The 21,050-nt window shown below is 42.8% G+C and overlaps 2 long non-coding RNA genes across 2 annotated transcripts in view; both read left to right on the forward strand.

Annotated features, from left to right (window-relative positions):
• LOC119237066 (uncharacterized) overlaps positions 1-21,050 on the forward strand; it is a 506,617-nt gene that overhangs the window by 185,908 nt on the left and 299,659 nt on the right. The gene's annotated exons all lie outside the window — the stretch shown is intronic.
• On the forward strand, positions 694-19,654 carry LOC129145099 (uncharacterized). Its single transcript, XR_008550159.1, has 3 exons — positions 694-743; positions 14,905-14,974; positions 19,642-19,654. It is a non-coding gene; the product is annotated as an uncharacterized LOC129145099 (long non-coding RNA).

The raw sequence follows: 21,050 nt of genomic DNA on the forward strand, positions 1-21,050 counted from the left end.
CACATTATTTCTTGGCACTTAATTATTAAATTCTTGGTAATTTATAAACATTGATTTATTTAATTCTCACAATAAGCTTTTTATGAAGTAGATACTATTACCACGATTTTATAGGTAAGGAAATGAAGATAGAGAGAACTTAAGTAACTCACCAAAAGTACAGGTGGGATGGTGGGATTTGAACCCAGGAAATCCAGAGTCCAGACTCTTAGCTGTGCTTTCTCTCTGAGTATATGGGATTTGGAGACAGAGGACAGGGGCACAGTGTACACACCTATGAGGAAACAGTTGACAATATATTGATAATGGGTGCAATACTTGAGAAATAGCTTCTTTGTAGTATAAAAGTTAATACTGGGTATAGCAGCATAGAGATATGAAAATAGATAAATATGGTAGTCTGATTATAGTGTTTCTAATGTAATAATATAACATAATATGATATATAATATGCAATATGTAATACAATTTCTCTATAGATTTGTGGAGGTTTTGGGTAAGTTCACAAATTCTATTTCATTCCTCCATTTAAGAGATAGATTTTGATTGTCCTCCTTGTAAGTAGGAGCTGAACTTATTGACTGACTTCTCATAGAATGTTCCAGAAATAATGATGTGCGATTTCCAAGACTAGGTCATAAAGACATTGTGACTTCCTCCTTTCTCTTGGCTCCACTCTGGGGGAGGCCAGACTCCAGGGTATAAGGATAATTCAGAGATCCTATGGAGAAACACATGTGTTGGTGAGAAACTGAGATTTCCTGCCAATAGCCACTGAGTGTGCCATTTACTAAGCAGGTCCTTCTGCCTCGGTCAGACCTTCAGATGACTGTTGCCCTGGCTGACACCTTGATGGTAACCTTAGCAGGAAACCTCTCCTGGATTCCTAACCCATAAAAACTGGAAGGTGATAATCATTTAGGGTTTGAAGATGTCAAATCTTGAAGTAACTTGCCAACAATCAGTACCTTATTGCAACCTTCAGTGTGTGGAAGAGTGTAGACTTTATCTTATAATCCTTACCTCATATCTAATATGGAGTGTCTGGTTAATGAATGAGTCCTAGAATGAGTTCTAGATGTTAGGGAACCCATTTGGGTTTTGAGCAGGTGAACACATGAGAACAGTAATCTTTTAGGAAAATTAATGCAGAGTGGGTGGGCAAAATGAATTGGGAGTGGAGGTCACTGGTGATAGGGAGACAATTCAGGCTGTTTAAGTGGTTTAAGTTTGGAATGGTTTGATCCAGGCTTGGTTCTAGGGTGAGGAGAAGGAACAGAAAAATATAAGTTCCAGAAGAACTGGACTTTCTTGTTTGTCATTGCCATCAGAGCCACAGAGCTTTGTACAGTGCCTGACACATAATTGACAGCCAATAATATTTATTGAATGATTGAATGAATATGTGAGCAAGTAGGTCAGTGAATAAAAAAGACAGAAATGTGGTGACCCAGAAAACTTTGTTTCTACTTCCTTTGAAATGAAACCCCTCCAAAGATTCAAGAAGTGATGTCTGGAGTAGATTTCAATGACCTCAAACTCTATTTTCAATTTCTGTGATCGTGATTGGGACCAACCTGATTTCAAAGACTAATCCCATCCTGAAGTTGATTTTCAAGTATTCCTTTTCTTTCACATCATTCATGCCACAAGCATTTACTGGGCATCTGTAATATGCCTGGCATCGTGATAGGCCCTGGGGGGAGATGATGAGTGAAGGATGGTCCTGCAGTGCTTCAATATTTCTTTCTCTGCTTTTATCTCTAGTCATCTCAGAAGTTTATTTTTGAAATAAAGATTCATTTTCTTAGTGGAATTCTTAAGTGGGGAGCGATGAGATGAATTTGGGCATTTAGGAACTGCTTTTAGAACTTGTAGGTGACTTCCACTGTTTGCTGCTCACCCTTGCTGATATGCCCTATTAATATTCAAAGGCTGTCACTTTATTTTATCTTTGTTCTTTCATAGACTAGACTGCTGACTGGGAGAACCTGGTTTGTCTGGTTTAGTCTTGTCACACTGAGAGGTAGGACAAAAAGACATGGCCCAAGGTTGTTAGTTTTTTTTTTTTTTTTTTTTTAATTTGGAGTTTCTTCTTATGTCACTTGGTTTCACACTCCATTTAATTGACTTCTGTCCCTTTTTCTTGGGAAAAAAAAAATTAACATTGTTAGGAAGCACCCCAGGCAGGCCTGCTGGCCGTGTGGATGGGTACTCAAAAGCGTACAGTCTGGATGGAGGATGGAGAAATTGCTCTAGGACTGGCAATGTCTAGTGAGGGCAACAGTCCTGTGGAAGAGCAGTGATTATCAGTTCATTGTGTTAGAAGGACATGTCCTTGGAAGTGACCAGAAAGGGGAATGTTTCCTGAGTGATGGCTCCTAGGTAGTGGATCTGGGGGCTTGGAATGGCTGTTGAAAGTTTGGTCTTAGCTCAGGGTAGGTAAGCAAGCAGGTAAATGGAGGCTCAAACCATTTTTATTTTCCTTAACTAATCTTTTCTCCACCTCTTTCTCATATTGTTCTTCATCTTTGCTTTCTTTCCTTCCTTCCTACTTCCTTGTTCTTTTTTCTCCTGTTCTCCTGTTATCTGTTTCCTTTTCTCTCTGCCTCCATGTACCTCTTTTTCAGCTGATGTGAAGGATGCCTCCCCACACCTACCCTGACTGCACATACTTTATAGAACTATACTTTTCTTGGTTACTTAGGTGTCAGTGCCATGGAGATCAGTGGCTTTCCCAACCCCCAGCTCCACTTTGTGTCAGATCTCTCTGACCTTCTTGACATGCCAGAGAAGTGCAATGAGGCCATGGACCTGTGAGACCACAGCTAAATCCATGGTCAAGGGGTTGGCAGGAAGATCTCTTAACATGGGAGGATGTGTAGACACTTGACTCTGCCCCTCCTCACCATGCCAGGCACACACTGACTTGTTAGTCTCCCTAGAATACTCCCTCTGGTGCTTCTCATCAGAATTAAATTCATGTAACATGTTCAGAGAAAAAAATATCTGATAATCTCCATGTGCTCGAGTCTTGAAGAAACTGTGTTTCATTTACATTTGCTTTCCATTTAAGTCAAGGCAGCATACTCAAAGCTGCTTCCTCTGGCAGAGGAAGACTCAACTATTATCATAATGCTTTCCTTTTTTCCCCTTCTCTCCCTTTGATAACCACATTTTACTCTTAAATATTTAGTTTTCTTTTATTCAATCTGCTAGGTTACTATATGGATACAGAAGGGAGGGGGGAGACCGTCTCTTTCTCATCCCAGTTGATATTCATTTGTCTGCCTAAAATTATTTTTTTCTTTTTTCCTTTTTCTTTTTTGTCATTTACTACCCTTTCGCTTGGTGGGTATAGGGTTTTTTTTTTTCAACCTCTAAGCACATGAGCGTCTTTAGGCTCCCACGTTAGACAGGAGACTGATAGGATAATGATGATGGAATGTTAAATGCTATCTATGTAAATCAGCTCCATCAATGGGTACAAGATTCAGCTACTTTAGGCCTTTTTTTTTTGACATACATTTTCATTTTTTTAAGGAGAATAATATTGGATTGTTATTAACCTACTTTAGAAGAATCTTTGCATTACCAGACACATTACTATTTTGCATAAAGCCATATTAAATTTTGGGCTGATGTACAACATCATTTTCTCCTAAATGATGCTTTTAACCTCCAAGTAGTGTCTTTTGTGTTTTTGGTGGAGGATTGGCTTCTGATAGCCAGATCCCGAGTGGAAAGTAGGGAAAGGAAGAAATGAAGACCTTTTCCTGCTCTTTGTAAACGGGGAAAGGAACTTAAATTTTCTCCATTTTTTTTTTTTTTTTGAAGTGTGGAAATCACCAGGGTAGACTGTTTTGAGGTGACCAGTGAAATGCCTTGTTCATCTTTGGGTTCTAGAACAAAACCATAGAGAGCCACGTTGCAGTAGGATTGGATTTGACTGGGGTCACAGTTGTCACTCCTTTGATTGCAAGTGATAACATTGAACTTAAACCTGGGTTAAATTAGCATACAAATATGCACATAGCCTCAGGGGTGGCCTGGAAGCAGGACCTTAAGAGATCTCCCCTGTCTCTGCCACCATTCCTCCCTCCCATCCTCTTTACACCTGTGACCCTGAGCCTTTCTCTCCAGCCCCCAACTTTTACTCCCCTTTCATTTCTGTTTCCTCTCCCCATTTTTTTCCCCATCCTCACTCTACTTCATCTCTCTTTTTCATGTTTCACCTGTCTCTCTTCTCTTTCTTTCACCTCTCTCACCCCATTGTTACTTCCCTTTTCCCTATTGTAGTGGCAGGAATACCACAGTGCAGGTTTTCTATGATCCAGCAGACCGGGTAAAGGAGGAGTCAGAGTCCTCAGTGGCTTTTTGCAGGCTTTTATTGGGGTTTACCAGGTACAGAGCAGGCAGGGGTACTGGGGGGCCTGGAGGCTGGCAGGCCTCACAGCCCCCAGCAAGTCTTTACTCTATCTGGGCTCTCCGGCATTCTCTCTCTCTCTCTCTCTCTCTCTCTCTCTCTCTCTCTCTCTCTCTCTCTCTCTCTCTCTCTCTCTCGGCTTCTGCTGCTGCTGGCATCCCTGTGACGCCGTCCCTAAAAGCCCAGTCTTAGTCCATGTGAATCCCATCCACCTATGCCCACACCCTACTCCAGGTGCCCGCCATCAGGCATGCATTCAGGACCGTAAGGATCCATCATCTATCCTGATGGCAGGAGGGCAGAAAAGCCTGACATTTTTCCTTACCCTACAGTCCACCCCCTCAGGGTTTTCTGCCATATAGTCTTCATATATACAATTTTCTTAGCAAACATAAACAATGCAGCCATGGCCCACAAAAGCAAATACATCACAATATAACAACAAAATACAACAGAACACAAATAAGTCCAGGCAGGGCCCCAACCTAGTGCAAAAGACAATTATTGGTACCAGCAGATGAGCCACCACATCTGCTGCCGAAGGCACTGCTCATACGAGGGAGGGGAACCACTCACGGCATCTACTGTAACACACCAGGAGCCGTCAGGCTTCCTGGCCTTCTCTGGCTTTAGTCTTGACTACAAGCCAGAGAAGCATCCACCCCCAGGATGCACTCATTCCTGGATTGGGGATTCTCTACTCTTTGGGGGTAATCGCCAACCCTCAGGGTTTCTGTCTGCAGTTGCTCCAACATTCAGCTTTCATAGCCACCAATGTGACTCGTAGACCCCTGCACTCAGGCCAACCCACTGCACAAGCACAGGGTCGAGGATCCTTGGATACGAACTCTACATTCGGCTTGGGCTCCACCCCAAGCCACATTCCCCACCTGTTCCCCAAGGACGGGTTCCTCAGCTCCTCACCTTCACTTGACAACGAGCAGGGCATCACCCACAGGTGATTTTACGAGACTCACTGGTCTTCCTCAGCTTACTTAGTGCTTAACAGCCACTCAGGGCTTCCTAAACTTAACATCAGTACCAGCTTTTACCTTCTCAGTTGGCTTTTCTCCTCTGCCTAGCTGCTGGGCATACACAGGCTGCTTTTGGCCATCAAGGCCCACTGGCCACCCCCAGATTCCCATCTCCTGGGGTGTACAGACAATAAATAGTATTCTCCCCCAGGGTCCCAAAAACTTAACTTGCCAAAGTTCCTCCGCCTTCTGGTGGGATTGTCAGTCCAAGTCCATCAGTCCAAGTCCATTAGTCCAAGTCCATTGGCCTCTCTCTGCATCAGCACTGGTGAGCTCCAAATCGTGGTCCTCTCTTCCCCGATGATTCTGCTGCCTCAGGGGTCGTTGGCTGGTCCTCTTGGGCATCTCCTCCATGCGAGGTCTTGTCCCTCAGCTCCCGGACCTTGTCCACCTCTTGTGCCACCATGATGCCTCCAGCGTCATCACAGGCAAACACAGTCTGTTACTCCTCAGTCCCTCCAGGTCTTGGGAGGGTTCCATACCCATCTGCATGGATCATCCTACTGACTACACCAATTGTAGTGGCAGGAATACCACAGTGCAGGTTTTCTATGATCCAGCAGACCGGGTAAAGGAGGAGTCAGAGTCCTCAGTGGCTTTTTGCAGGCTTTTATTGGGGTTTACCAGGTACAGAGCAGGCAGGGGTACTAGGGGCCGGGAGGATGGCAGGCCCCACAGCCCCCAGCAAGTCTTCACTCTATCTGGGCTCTCCGGCATTCTTTCTTTCTCTCTCTCTCTCTCTCTCTCTCTCTCTCTCTCTCAGCTTCTGCTGCTGCTGGCATCCCTGTGATGCCGTCCCTAAAAGCCCAGTCTTAGCCCATGTGAATCCCATCCACCTATGCCCACACCGTATTCCAGGTGCCTGCCATCAGGCATGCATTCAGGACCGCAAGGTTCCATCATCTATCCTGATGGCGGGAGGGCAGAAAAGCCTGACATTTTCTCTTACCCTACACCTATATTTCTATCTGTTCTTATTTTCCTGTTGTAGGGTAAAGAAAATGTCAGGCTTTTCTGCCCTCCTGCCATCAGGATAGATGATAGATCTTTGTCCTGAATGCATGCCTGATGGCGGGCACCTGAAATAGGGTGTGGGCATAGGTAGATGGGATTCACATGGGCTAAGACTGGGCTTTTTAAGGGCGGCGTCACGGGGACGCCAGCAGCAGCAGAAGCCAAAAGAGAAGAAGCCCGAAGCAGAAGCAGAGAACACCAGAGAGCCCAGATAGAGTGAAGATTTGCTGGGGGCTGGGAGGACTGCCAGCCTCCCAGCCCCCCTGCCTGCCACGGACCTGCTGAACCCCAATAAAAACCTGCAAAACTCCTGAGGACTCTGACTCCTCCTTTACCCGGTCTGCATGGGATCAGAAAACCTGCACTGGTCTAGTCCTGCCCCTTTACAATTGGCGTAAGTCGGCAAGATGATCCCTGCAGACGGGTATGGAGCCCTCAGAAGACCTGGAGGGACTAAGGAGTAAAAGACTGCTTCTGATGATGCTGGAGGCATCATGACGACCCAAGAGATGGACAAGGTCCAGAATCTACAGGACAAGACCACACCAGGAGGAGGAGACACCCGAGAGGACCAGCCAATGACACCTGAAAGGACCAGCCAAAGACCCCTGAGGCAGCAAGAATCATCGGCAAAGAGAGGACCAAGATTTGGAGCTCGCCAGTGCTGATTCAGGGAGAGGCCAAGAGACTTGGACTGATGGACTGACAATTAAACTTGGACTGACAATCCCGCCAGAAGGTGGAGGACCTTGCAGGTTGATACGTTTTGGGATGCTGGGGATGGAACAGTTTTGTTTGTAAACCCCAGGAGATGGGAATGTGGGGGTGGCCAGTGGGCCTTGATGGCCAAAAGCAGCCTGTGCATGCCCAGCAGCCAGGTGGAGGAGAAAAGCCAACTGAGAAGGCAAAAGCTGGTACTGATGCTAAGTTGAGAAGCCCTAAGCGGCTGTTAAGCAGCCTGGGTATGCTGAAGCCCTGTGAGTCTCGTAAAATCACCTGTGGGTGATGCCCTGCTCATTCTTGAGTGAGGGTGAGGAGCTGAGGAACCCGTCCTTGGGGGATGGGTGGGGAACGTGGCTTGGGGTGGAGCCCAAGCCGAAGAGGGGACCCGAAAGAGGCCAAATGTAGAGTTTGGATCCCCGACCCATGTGCTTGTGCAGTGGGTTGTCCTGAGTGCAGGGGTCTACGAGTCGCATTGGTGGCTGTGAAGGCCGAGTGTTGGAGCAACTGCAGACAGAAACCCTGAGGGTTGGCGATTACCCCCAACAGAATAGAATCGCCAATCCCAGAGCTAGTGCATCCTGGGGGTGGATGCTGTGTGTGGCTTGTAGCCGAGACTACAGCCAGAGAAGGCCAGGAAGCGTAATGGCTTCTGGTGTGTTACAGTAGATGCTGTGAGTGATTCCCCTCCCTCGTATGAGCAGTGCCTTCAGCAGCAGATTTGGTGGCTCATCTGCTGGTACCAATAATTGTCTTTTGCACTAGGTTGGGGCCCTGCCTGGACTTATTTTTGTTCTGTTGTATTTTGTTATATTGTGATGTATTTGCTTTTGTGGGCCATGGCTGCATTGTTTGTTTGTTAAGGAAAATTGTACATAATGAAGACTGTATGGCAGAAAACCCTGAGGGGGTGGACTGCAGGGTAAAGAAAATGTCAGGCTTTTCTGCCCTCCTGCCATCAGGATAGATGATGGATCCTTGTCCTGAATGCATGCCTGATGGCGGGCACCTGGAATAGGGTGTGGGCATAGGTAGATGGGATTCACTTGGGCTAAGACTGTGCTTTTAAAGGTGGCGTCACGGGGACGCCAGCAGCAGCAGAAGCCAAAAGAGAAGAAGCCCGAAGCAGAAGCAGAGAACACCAGAGAGCCCAGATAAAGTGAAGATTTGCTGGGGGCTGGGAGGACTGCCAGCCTCCCAGCCCCCCAGCACCCCTGCCTGCCACGGACCTGCTGAACCCCAATAAAAACCTGCAAAACCACTGAGGACTCTGACTCCTCCTTTACCCGGTCTGCATGGGATCAGAAAACCTGCACTGTGGCCATTCTGCCTTTACACCTGTCTCCATCTCTCTATTCTTCACCCTCTCTCCCTCATCTTTCTCTCTTCATCGCTGCTCAAATTCATTTTCCTTCTGCCATCTTTCCCTCTCTACTCCCACACCTTCCCATCTTGGGAACGTTCCATATACACTGTGAAGTTCTTCTGTATATCAGGGGACATGGCACGGGCAGCTCCAGTTCTCTGTGTTGCTAGCCTGGGGACTCCTGAGGAAAGAGTGCTTTGTACCCTAGACTCCAGTTTTTGTAAGTGTCAGAAAAGTTTTCATGGACCTGGCTTAGATTATATACCTATTTCTTGAGATTAACTCACTAATGACAGCAGAATGAGAAAATAGGTCTCACCTACTGTGTCAAATGTGGCCAATGCTGATGGGGATGAAGGCAAGGTATTAGGGTTGTCAGGCTCTTGTTCTGGTCAGAGGGTGTATTGGGAAGGGGGCAAGAAGGGGATCGTTAGTGGATGCAGCTGGTCATTTCTTTTGATTGCAGGGATCCTTTTAGTTGAAAAGACTCACTTTTTATTTATCATTATATTTTTAAGATTTGTTTATTTTTATTTTAAGATTTTATTTATTTATTTATTTATTTATGCAAGCACTGGGTATAGTCAGAAGCGCGGGAGGGTGACAGAATTCACCAGAGCCAGAGCGGGGAGCAGAGCAGGCAGAAGGACCGAAGTACACTGCTGAGGGGAGCAGCGGGCGGCAGGAGAGGTCTGCGCGCCATGTGGGACCCTCCTCTGGTGGCCAGGGAGCAGCCGGGTATCGAACCAGCACTGCAGAGGCTGCGGGCAGCTTCACAACCCAGCGCTCAACCGCTGCGCCACCGGGGAGGCCCGATTTATTTATTTTTGTACAAGAACCGGGGTACAGGCCAGATGCGCAGGAGTGTGAGAGGATTCACCAGAGACAGAGCAGGGAACAGAACAGGCAGACTGAAGAAATACACGGCTCAGGGGAGCAGCGAACGAGACAGAAGAGGTCTGCTTCGCCATGTGGGATTCTCGCTGGCCTGCTGGGATCGAACCCGCACTGCAGAGGCTGCGGACAGCTTCACAGTGCAGTGCTCAACCACCTGCGCCATCAGGGAAGCCCACGACTCACTTTTTAATCCCTTCAGTGACCTTTCCTTCTGTCACTGGTGCCTTCTATCTTCCAGCTTGTTGTGGAGGATATTCTACGTGGGCTAGACAGCCACACATCTGCCAACCCTGGTCTCCTTCCCTGGGCTTATTCTCATTCTGACTAGCAACTCCACCCTGTTCCTTGGGGCTTCTGAATTCCCTCTTTATCCATGATTCAACCTGAAATGGATGGACACATTTCAAAATAAGGAATAAAAGGGAGGTGTATCCTGCTTTTGGAAAGTTTGCCTATGCCACTTAGCTTTTATAAAGATGTACACTCATACCTATTTTTGCTAGAGATAGAAATAGATGATTTTCACTTTTGCAACAAAGCTGAGCAGCAAAACTAACTTACATCAGGGGTTTTGACAACTGCTTGAGAGGCCCAGCCTTGCTCTGTCCTAAAATCCATCTACAGGCTTTGCATTTATCAGAGCATTTCTGCTTCCATAAGTGTGAATGTTATTTTAAGTTGTATGTGTTATTTGGTATGAATTGGTAAGGTATTATTTTTTGAGTCTGCAGACTTTCCAAAGCATTTCTATAGAAATGAATGGTAATGCCTTCTTCACGACCTACTGATGAAGGTTTCATAGGCACACTCTACTTTTGGATGGGGGAATCCCATAATTCCAAGAAGGAAGGAAAATCTTGTCTCGGGCCATTCAGTATTTTGATGAAGTTTGGGGTTGGGGTATGAAAGAGCGTATTCAGTCTCAGGTTGCATCCGCAGTTATAGCTGATTTATGGAGATCAGGAGTCTCTTCAATAAGGGGAAGGGAACTTAAAAACAAGGTTAAGAGGTCTCTATGCTCCTGCTTGCTTGCTTTGAATGTTTGGAGGTGAGAGGCCTTAGCTCAGTACATACAAATCCGGCTTGGTGCTTGGATGAGGAGAATGACAAGCACAACTTTCACTGGAATGGGACACAGTCGGTTGTATTTACTTGCATCAGAGTGCCTTAATCTAAAAGAGCCAGACCCAAAATGAATTGAGACCAATTCTGTTTCTCCTTCCTAGAGCCAGGAGTGTAGACAATGTACGTCAATGGAGAGGCCAACGTCACTCGTCCTACTCAAGCTGCTTATGGAAGAGGTCGGAGGCGCCAAGGGTGGCGCTGAGAGCTCTCTTTCCTCTACCAGGCTGTTAATAGCAGCTTCTGGCTCAGCCTGTGGCTTGGGCTGCCCATTTTGGATTTGGCTGGTGACTCTGGGCAGGCTTTTCGCCTCTGCCTGTTTGTGTTAGAATGTGACACATGGACCCAGCAGTCAGTGAGGTGCCAACCATGTAATCCGACACCATATGCTCCCAAGTCAGGAGAGAGTAGAGCAGATTCCTGTCCCCCCAACCCCCAAAATTGGAAGTAGGTTAATTACATTCATCTATATTTCTAGCTCTAAGGGTCACTGTTGGCACATTATTCTTGATGTATTTAGGTGGTCATTTATGACCTAAATTATGAAGTGTGAGCTTTACCAACCTACAAGGTGGTGTGACGAGGATATTCTCAGAATGAACCCACCACTCACAAAGGTATTCCCCTCCTAGAATGTTCCTCATTGGTACTGCTTTTACAAATGTATTTAAGTGTTCCTTTGAGGGGAAATTGGTGCTGCTCAACTTGCCAGCATCCTCTGCCCAGATGTTGGCTTGTTTGTGACATTTAACCCGTTTTCCAGGAGATTTTGATGGATGGAACCAGCTGTGTCATTTCTCTGCTGCTTTTGATTCTTGAAGCTTAAGTGTAAAAGCCAAACTTTTGACTAAAACACGAAGTCTATTTGATTCAGGGCATTTAACCAATACAAGCTAATATCGGTCCTTCGTGGCTAATATTTGTCGAAATTTTGACAGTGCCAGGGTGGCGCTGAGATGTTTACATGCAATATCTTATTCAATCCTTGAACAACTTCTGTGGCAGGAACTCTTATTAGCCTCATCTCAATGTGAAGAAATTGGAGCTACCCGTAAGCCTGTGTTAGTTCCGCCAGCTGGATCCTCATACTTCTCCCCTGGGCCCTGGGCCTGGAAGGCTGCCCCCCAGCTCCTCTGTGCCATAACTTACTTTTGGGCTTGAACAGTGAAGATCCCTGGTGAGGAAATTAGAGAGTAGAGGGAGGAGCATGAACTGAAAACTAGAACTAGTTAAGTGAACTAGTTTGGATATGAGCCTAGCCTCCATACTTACCAACTGTGTGCTCTGAATAAGCTACTAAGCAGCTCTGCTCCTCAAAGTTTGTAAAATAAAGATGATTCTACCTGTTTCTTGACTGGTGGTAAGGAAGATTAAATTAGATGAAGCATGTAAAACTGTCTGGCCACATTCTCTATGGTAAAAGTCTGTTTTCCCTTTCCCTTTGCATTTTGCAAATAATCTGTGGGGATGTTACTTTACTCCCATAATCTGTTCCCTAAAGTGTCAGATGCCCAAATCTTGCTCACTTGGATCTCCTTAACCATATGGGAAGTCACCTGTATGCTGAGTGTCATTTTCCAGGCTGCTTTTGTCTCTTTGTTTAAGGGAGTGTGTGTTATCCTTGTGAGGGGTACACCTGGCATGTCTATAGCTCCATAGCTTCCTGTATTTTAAGAGTTTTTTTTAAAATTTATCATCTTTGACATTTCACAAAAATAATGTGCTAAATGCCTTCTCAGTGTGTGTGATTCCTATGATCTTCCCTTTGATTTGTTAACATGCCAGATGATTAATGGCCCTCCTCAGGTTGACCTCCCCTTGTGTTCCTGAAACATTATTTGGTGCTGTTTGCCAATATTTTATTTATATTTTTGCATCCATGTTTACAAGCGAGATTGGTTTGTAGGTTTTTTTTTTGGTGTCATCTTTACCAGCTGCAAGTATCAAATTGGGGCATTTTCCTTCTTTTCCTACTATCTGGGATAGGGTAAGTAGCATTCAGGTTTTTTTCTTTGAAGGTGCAATTTGTGTGAACTCATTTAGGCCTGCTGCTTTTTTGGTCTGCATTTGTTTTGTGGTAGGTTTTGTTAATTTCCTTTTGTTCTTCTAGAAACGGTATAAACTTTCTGTAATGGGAACAGTTTGGTACATTGTATTTTCTTGAAATTTCTTAAAGTTAATCATATCTTTAGATATTCAAACCTATTTCCTGGATTACATATTGCATATTTTCTTTTCTTAAAGATTTATTTATTTATTTATACAAGAACCAGGGTACAGGCCAGATCTGCAGGAGGGTGAGAAGATTCACCAGAGACAGAGCAGGGAACAGAACAGGCAGACTGACGAAATACAGGGCTAAGGGGAACAGCGGGTGAGACAGGAGAGGTCTGCCGCGCCATATGGGACCCTTGCTGGCTGGCCAGGATTGAACCTGCGCTGCAGAGGCTACTGTCAGCTTCACAGCGCTGCACTCAACCGCCTGTGCCACCGGGGGAGGCCCTACATATTTTCTAGTGATGTTTTCAGTTTGTCCTTTGCCTTCTTATTTTGTGAATTTTTTCCCTCCCTTTTTTTTCCTTGAAGAGGTTAGTGGTTAGTCTATTTTGTTGGTTTCTTAAAAGATCAGATTTTTGATTTATTAGTTTTACCTTTTCTTCCAAAGTATGAGGTTTTACTCTTTCTTTCCCTTCTCTTGTGTTGGCTTTGTTATTCTTTTTCCAACTTGTGATTTGTTTACTCTATTTTCATTCTCTTATCTTTACTAATATCTGCTTTAATTGCAGCCCATAGGTTTTGATCTGTCATTTCTAAAAATGATCACAGCAACATTTTCTCTATCACATATTAAATTTTCATACATATCTGAGTCTAGTTGTGTTGTCATGCTTGTGCTTGTAGCATTTATTTGTCTTTAGGATGGATCAAGCATTTTAAGTTACAATTTTATATATTAATAATACATTTGATACATAACACATGATAAAACAAATCACTACTCATTACTTTGCTTTTTGTCAGGTTTTTCTGGGCTACATTCACTTGCTTATGAATAATCTCTTCCATGTATATTTTATAATTATTTGTCATATTTTATTGGGATTGCATTATGGAATTTTTTTTTAAGATTTATTTTTACTTACTTATGCATACAAGAGCTAGGATGTAGGCCAAAGGTATGGGGAATAGGTGAAAAGGACTCACCAGAGAGAGACTGGGGAGCAGGGCGGGCAGATCTACTGAAATACACTCCTGAGGAGAGTAGCGGGTGAGACAGGAGAGGTCTGCTGTACCATGTGGATTAGCTCTCTGGATGGGGATGGAACTCATGCTGCAGGGGCTGGCAATAGCTTGATAGTGCTGAAACTTTAACCTCTGTGCCATCAGGGAGGCCCATTTTATCTCATTTCTTGCTAATTTGAATGGGATATTTTTCCTTCTATATTATCAAAGTAATAATTTTTAGTTTGCAAGAATGCTATTGATTTTTGTGTGTATTTTGGTAACTGGTCACTTTATTAATGCTTTTCTTTTTTTTTTTTTGGCTTATTTTTATGTGTTTTCCAATTGCATCATATGCAAACAATGATAACCGCGTGTTCATTTTCCAATAGTCGTTTCTCTTCTCTTATTTTTTTCATTTTTGCATGTACTGCTTGGCATTTTTAGAATAATATTAAATGACAAATGTCAAAGAATGTCCCCATGTCTTATTGTTGACTTTAAAGGGGATGCTTCTAGTGTCTTAATAGTGAGCATGGTTCTTAATTGGGAAGGATATGTATATACTTTATCTAAAGGAAAGTTTTTTTTTAAGTTAGAGATGAATTTCAACTTTATCAAATACTTTTGACAGCTTTCTGGGTAATCATATTTTTCTCCTTTGACCTATTTATATGATGAATTTCATTAATGGATTTTCTAAGATTGAAATATTTTTGAAATCTGAAATGAGTCAATTTGCATAATGTACTGCTGGATTCTCATTGTTAACATTTTATTTAGGGCTCGCACATTAATATTTGAAAGTTAGGTTGGTTTGCATATTTTTTCTAATCTTTGTAATGTTTTGGGTACCAAAAATATAATTCTTAATGGATTTGTAATAGTCTACCAGGTGGATATGCCACAGATGTTTCCTTTACATATACATTTATATTGTTTCCCATTTTTCAGTCTTATAAATAAAGCCACAATGAATAGTCTTATTAATCCCTCTTCCTCCTTAGGTCTTAGCTCAATTTCTACTTCCTCAGAGAACCCCTTCACCCCCCTGACTACAACAAATCCTCCAACTCCTTCATGGAGTTATCTTTTTTTCACAGTGCTTGCTATGCCTGCAATTTCCATCAACTGTATGTCTGTTTGATTGTCATCTGTCTTCTCTATTAGATGGTAAGTGACACAAAGTCAGGGATTGTGTTTGATATAGGACATTACTGCATCCTTCAAGGCACTCAGCTCCTAGCCTGTGGTGCTCAGTAGCTTTTGAATACTGATTACCATCTATCTACGTGCATTTAATGCTAAGGAGGGTAGCCTGTTACGTAAAAGGAGACTTTTAATTTCCTGACTGCTTGTATATGGTGAGATGACAACTTGTTGGTTGTAGCTGGGGGTGAACTGAATTGGTTTCATTATAGAAGAGAGAGGAATTTAGCTGGAGTTGGGATGTTGGAGAAAGGGAAGATAGACAAGAAATAGGAAGGCTGGGATCTGAAATAAGGGAGCAGAAGCGAAGCACTGGAGCTTCTACCAAGGGGATAAGGTGCTTCAGAGGAGGGATTTTTTTTCTCTATGAAATGTTATATAATGGAATCCCCATCACAATTCTGAGATCTACAGCAAAGACAATCATTAAGTACTTAGTCTGAATAGTTTTCATATGAAAATCATATTTGTGTGGCTAAGGCAAATTTGGTTATTAGTAAGTACAAAGATGCCACTGACATCTGAGTTTCACCAAGATTAGATTTAACGAGGAAAATGCAAAACCCTGCAAGTAAATTTAAAAAGTATGGATCAGGTGCTGAAATAAGGTCCAGGGGAGATCTGCTGCTCACAGCTCTTATTGGAAAAAAATATGGAGAATTATCTGAGTTAACCAATTCTGTGTAATCAGTATTAAAATTCAAACAATGGATGCACCAATTAATAGGAGTCCAGGATCTTGTTCAATGTCAGTCATAGTGCCACATCACCCTACTGGCCAGACCACATTCCTTGTTTTTGACTTCAGTCATTGGCAAACTGAATGTTACTTGTTCGAGAAGAATTTGGAAAGCTGTGGCCTAAGAATAATGACTGAGGGAAAGGAGATGTTTAATCGTCAGAAACAATCGATGGTTCACTGGGTAGCTGTCTTCAGTCCTGTGGGAAGACTGCCATGTTGAAGAGAGATAGTTCCTGTCCTGTGGGCTGCAAGAGGTAGAGTTGGAACAAAGGCAGAAGAGGTAGACACAGTATATGAAAAAGCTTTATGGTTGAACGGGGTGTACTGCTGTTGGAAGAGGACCCTTTGTGGCCCTGAGGATTCTAGCAGAGACTGCATGGTCATCTGCAGGAAAGATTGTAGAGGAGACTTCTGGTTTGGGTGAGCAACTTCATGACTTCTTCAGTCTCTCCCACTGGAGAGTCAGTGAAAAAGCTGGTTGCCTTGCTTGCTGTCACTGGTTTAGCATCTGCTTGACCCTTCAGGAGATAAGCTCTGTGAGGACGAGGGCCAAATCTACCTTGGTCACATGGTATTGCTGGGCCTGAAGAAAGATTTATGCTCAAGAATGGCTTGATGAGTTCAAATGAATGGTTGCTCTATCGGGTGGTCAAGGTCAATGGAGCAGCTTAACCAGAGGAGAGGAAATTAATCAGGACTGATTTTGTTTATTTTGTCTGAAGTTGAGTCTCAGCCTTAATGTGCCAGGTTGTGAGTCAACAGAACACAATGGTCTTATTTCTGACTTCATTGTTTAAGTATGTACTTGCATTTCTCCATTTATGAGTTGATAGAGAAGCAATAGGGTAGAGTAGTTAATACCACAGACTGCCTTGCATTATTTGGAAGTTTCTTAGTTTTCCCACATTTCAGTTTCATCTTCTGTAAAATGAGGAAAACAATTGTACCTTTCACAAAGTTACTATGGGGATAGAATGTGTGTGTATAAATTGCTATATAAATTGGTATACATTTTTAAAAATTAAGCTACTGGTAAATATAGGATACAGTAGGGTTTTGCATGAGTGTATACATAGGAGCCATGAAGAAGCCTACTAAAATTTTTTTCATCACCATTTGGACACACACCAGTGAAGTAAGGAGGAGGTAGAAGGATGGATTTGAGTCCTAGCTTTGCCACAAACCATGATCTTAGGAAGTTCATTCTTTCTTGAACATTATTAACGCAGGGCTGAAGATACTAGTCGTGATTACCTTGAGAGTAAAATGAGCTGCACTGTGTGATAGGGCCTTGCTCACTGTGTGGAATAAAACACATGCCTTTTCTTCTATTATTACTTGTATTTTTATGCCCCCTCTCTTTTAGAGTGGGGACCTGGCTTAGCTGCCAGTTTATAGGGAAGGGATTTTCTTGTCTTTCAGCTTTAGCTCATCTCCCTCTCATAACCTTTCCTGGGAGAATAAGAGGAGGGAATGCTTTTCCTTTGCTTTACAGCAGATCAGGATGCTCCTGTGTGAGGTCCAAGATCAGAAAGAAAAATCGCTATTTTGATTTCCACCCTGTTCTTCCATGCCATTTCTTTCTCAGTCCCTCTCAAAATTTCCCTAGTTCTCCTGTGGCATAAAGTGAGTCAGAATGGCAAATGAAACATGCAGAAGACATAAATTCCAGGCATAAAAAATATATCAAATATACATCTATCAATTCACTTTATGCTATCTGAGCTGCCCCCAGGGTGTCAGTGGATCAGGTGAATGGATTTCTGCCACTGTGGGTTATTCCATAAGGTAATAGGGAGGGCCCTAATGCAGTGGAGAGGCAATATTCTCCCAGTTATATATCATGGTTTAAGAGGGGAATTTGTATATTTTGATTTTGCGAGTCAATGAAGTTGAGTCCCCAAGGCCCTCTGAAGCTGTGGAGAGGAACTGGCTCGGCGCCAAAAGGCAGTCCGCAGAAAGCGAAGCCACTGCGACTCCAGGGGCCTGGTCCGGGAAGACTTGGGGTAGAGAGAATCACCACATGAATATTATATGGTTTTTCATTTAATTGGCCAAGTTAGCTCTTATACCAAAGAGTGAATTTGTCTAACCAAAGGCGGAGGGGGGGTGGATTCAAGCTATTTGATTGACATACCTAACCAGAATGGTCAATCAATTAGTTCTGCACATGGTGCTGATACAGCTCTGACATGATATAGTAAAGAGTGCAGAAAGATGGAGATGGAGAAAGAAACACAAGGCATAGCTGATACTTCCTGAGATACATTTTATTTCCCAGGCACTATGCTTAGCACTTTCCATGCACTGACTTAATGCTTTCCACAGCCCTTTGAGGTAGGAACTATGATTATCTTTTCATTTTATGCTTGAGGAAATTAAAGATTAGAATTTAGGCAGATTGCCCAAGGGCCACCTAGTTAGTGGTAGAACTGGGATTCGAGCTCCCTCCTAGCCCCTAACTACTATACCGTGCTGCTTCCAAAGGAGAAAGGCTGTTTCCTGTTTAGGGATTGTCCTCTAGGCTCCAGGAAGTCTGATGACTTAGGTTCAGAAAAGTCTGATTGGAAATGAGAGGATTAGACGTGTGCCTGGACACAAGTTAGTATTCCTGAATATATCCCCATGGGCTTCAGAGTGGTTTCTGCAACTCTGCAAAACTAGTGGGAGGTAGGAAGGGACATGCTTTGACCTTACTTTTGAAAAAAAGATCTGTTAGTAAAATCCACATTTTGGACCTGAGCCCAAGCATAGTTATTAGGATCTGATGACTTGCCTTAGACTGAAGAGTAGTGCTGTTGGGTGGATAAACGATGGGTTAGCCATGTCCTGACTACCGGTTTGAACAAAGCTAACACTGAGGTTGACAGAGTGGACAGATGGAAAGAATCTGGGTCCACGATGACATAATGAGCTGAATTTAACCAAACCAGAAGGCTGACAAGTAGCCGCAGACTTGTTATGTGCTGTTAAGTTCTCTTATTACAAAATCTCTTAGAGGTTTCTGATATTCACAAGCGAGATCTCTTAATACAGACATGGGGTGTTCAATAAACACTTGGTGAACAAATGGAAAAATGAAGGTTTATGTTCTAAGGATGGAAAAGTATTTTTTTGAATCAGAACTAGAATAGGAGGATGTAGAAAAAAGTATGGGTAATTCTAATTTTACTATATTGAGTCAATTTTAAATGCACCAGAAGATAAAAACTGATTCCTTTTGAAAAGGCATATTTTATTTGTCTTATAAATTTACTTTTTTTTAAAAAAAATTTATGCCATATCTGTGGTCATTATGGTTGAAAGAAAAATTCTGTCAAGAACCAGGATAAAATGTGAGGAGATTAGGTAGTTTTAGTGGGGAGTTTTTAGTAAAACATTAATCAAATATCTATCATGTGCTTCCTATGTGCCAAACATTTTGCTTGGCTTCAGGGTTGCAACAATGAGCAAGGCAGACACGATTTGGTTATCAAGAAATTTGGAATCTGAGATAACTTTTATTTCCTTGTTATCTAGACTGAAAGCTTCCCGATAATTCATAATCCAGTATAGAACCATTAGTGACAATTTTGTTTTACTAAAAATTACACTAATTGCATAGATATAGAGATACAATACTATAAATATAAATACAATTAATAAATGGTATTGAGTATTGAGGACTTACTATGTGCCATACAGCAATTTTAAATTCCATTTATGTATGCAATATGTACCTATAACAACTCTCTAAGACAGATCCTATTAGGAATCCCGTTTTGCAGATGAGAAACCTGAGACAGAGAATTGATCACATTAAGGCTGCACACTTAGTAAGCTGCTTGACGGGATTTGGACCCTGCTATTCTCATTCCTACAGGTGTGGCATTTTATCTCATTTGCACAGATTTGAAACCAAGGACCAGTCAGTGGACATGACTCATCCACTTACAGTTGAGAGTGTCTGCAGCTGTCTTACTGAGGTGATCTAAGTAGCAAATGAGAGATGGTAAAAAGTGCATAAGTCAGTTCCTGGTTATACAAACTTTTAAAAAATAGAGGGTTTTTAAAAATTTTTATATGTTTTTTGCATCATTCTTCATTTTTGTACAATGTATGCTTTCTCATCTCGGTGATGGTCCCCGTGAATTCCTGCCACCAATTCACCCATGTACCATCACCCTCGTCCCTTGTGCTCTTCCCACCTCTGTTTTGATCCTATTCCCTTCCTCCCCCACCCTGTAGAATATATTTGGCTTAGAGTTGCCTGTTAATTTTGATATTTACTTTATTATAATATTTATTTATTTACTTACTTATTTTACTGATCCTTTATTGTGATCCTCTACATTCCTCATAAAAGGAGACCATCCCATATTTTTCTATTTCTTTCTGGCTTATTTTACTGAGTAGGATCCCTTCCAGCTCCATCCAAGTTGCTGCGAATGGCATGAGTTTATCTTTTTGATTGCTGAGTAATATTCCATTGTGTCTATACACCACATCTTCTTGATCAAGTTGTCTGTTTTGGGGCATTTGGATTGTTTCCGTAGCTTACCTACTGTAAATAATGCTGCAATAAACATAGGGGTGCAGATGTCCTTTTGAATTAATGTTTTTTTTTTTTTTCCTTTGGGTAGATATCTAGAAGTAAAATTGCTGGATCATACGGAAGCTCCAGTTTTAGCAGTTTAAGGAACATCCAAACAGCTTTCCATAGTGATTGGACCAGTTTGCATTCCCACTACCAGTGTAGAGAGTTCATTTTTTATCCATAGCCTCACCAATATTTGTTGTTGCTAGTTTTTTTTAATACATGCCATTCTCACTGGTATGAGATAGTATCTCATTGTGATTTTGATTTGCATTTCCCTGATTATGAGGGTTTTATTATAATAAATACCTGTCTTATTTCTGCTGTAATGTTAGAAACTATCACAAATCCCTGAATTTCCAAAAGTCATAGCATTTGTTCACCGCACCTGCTTTCTCTAAACTTCTCAACTCATTGGTGGCCCCTACTTACTTTGCAAGTGTTGCAGGACAATTGTAAAAGACAAAACAGACTCAGGAGTGAATGTCAGTCTTTTCTAATTATCTATTTCACTCTTCTGAGAATGACCAGGGTTAGCACAAGAAATCCAGGAGGACTAGATCGTAGGTTCCTTATCAGTTTCCAAAGGGTAATTTACCATCAAATTTTAGGATTGAGAAAGTCCCTAAAGAACATGTAGTCTAGGGCCTCCCTGGTGGCACAGTGGTTGAGCGCTGGGTTGTGAAGCTGCCCGCAGCCTCTGTAGCGCTGGTTCGATCCTT

This window comes from Talpa occidentalis, unplaced genomic scaffold, assembly GCF_014898055.3.
Source record: "Talpa occidentalis isolate TD23 unplaced genomic scaffold, MPIMG_talOcc4v2.1 talOcc4.9, whole genome shotgun sequence".
In the NCBI taxonomy this organism is placed as follows: domain Eukaryota; kingdom Metazoa; phylum Chordata; class Mammalia; order Eulipotyphla; family Talpidae; genus Talpa; species Talpa occidentalis.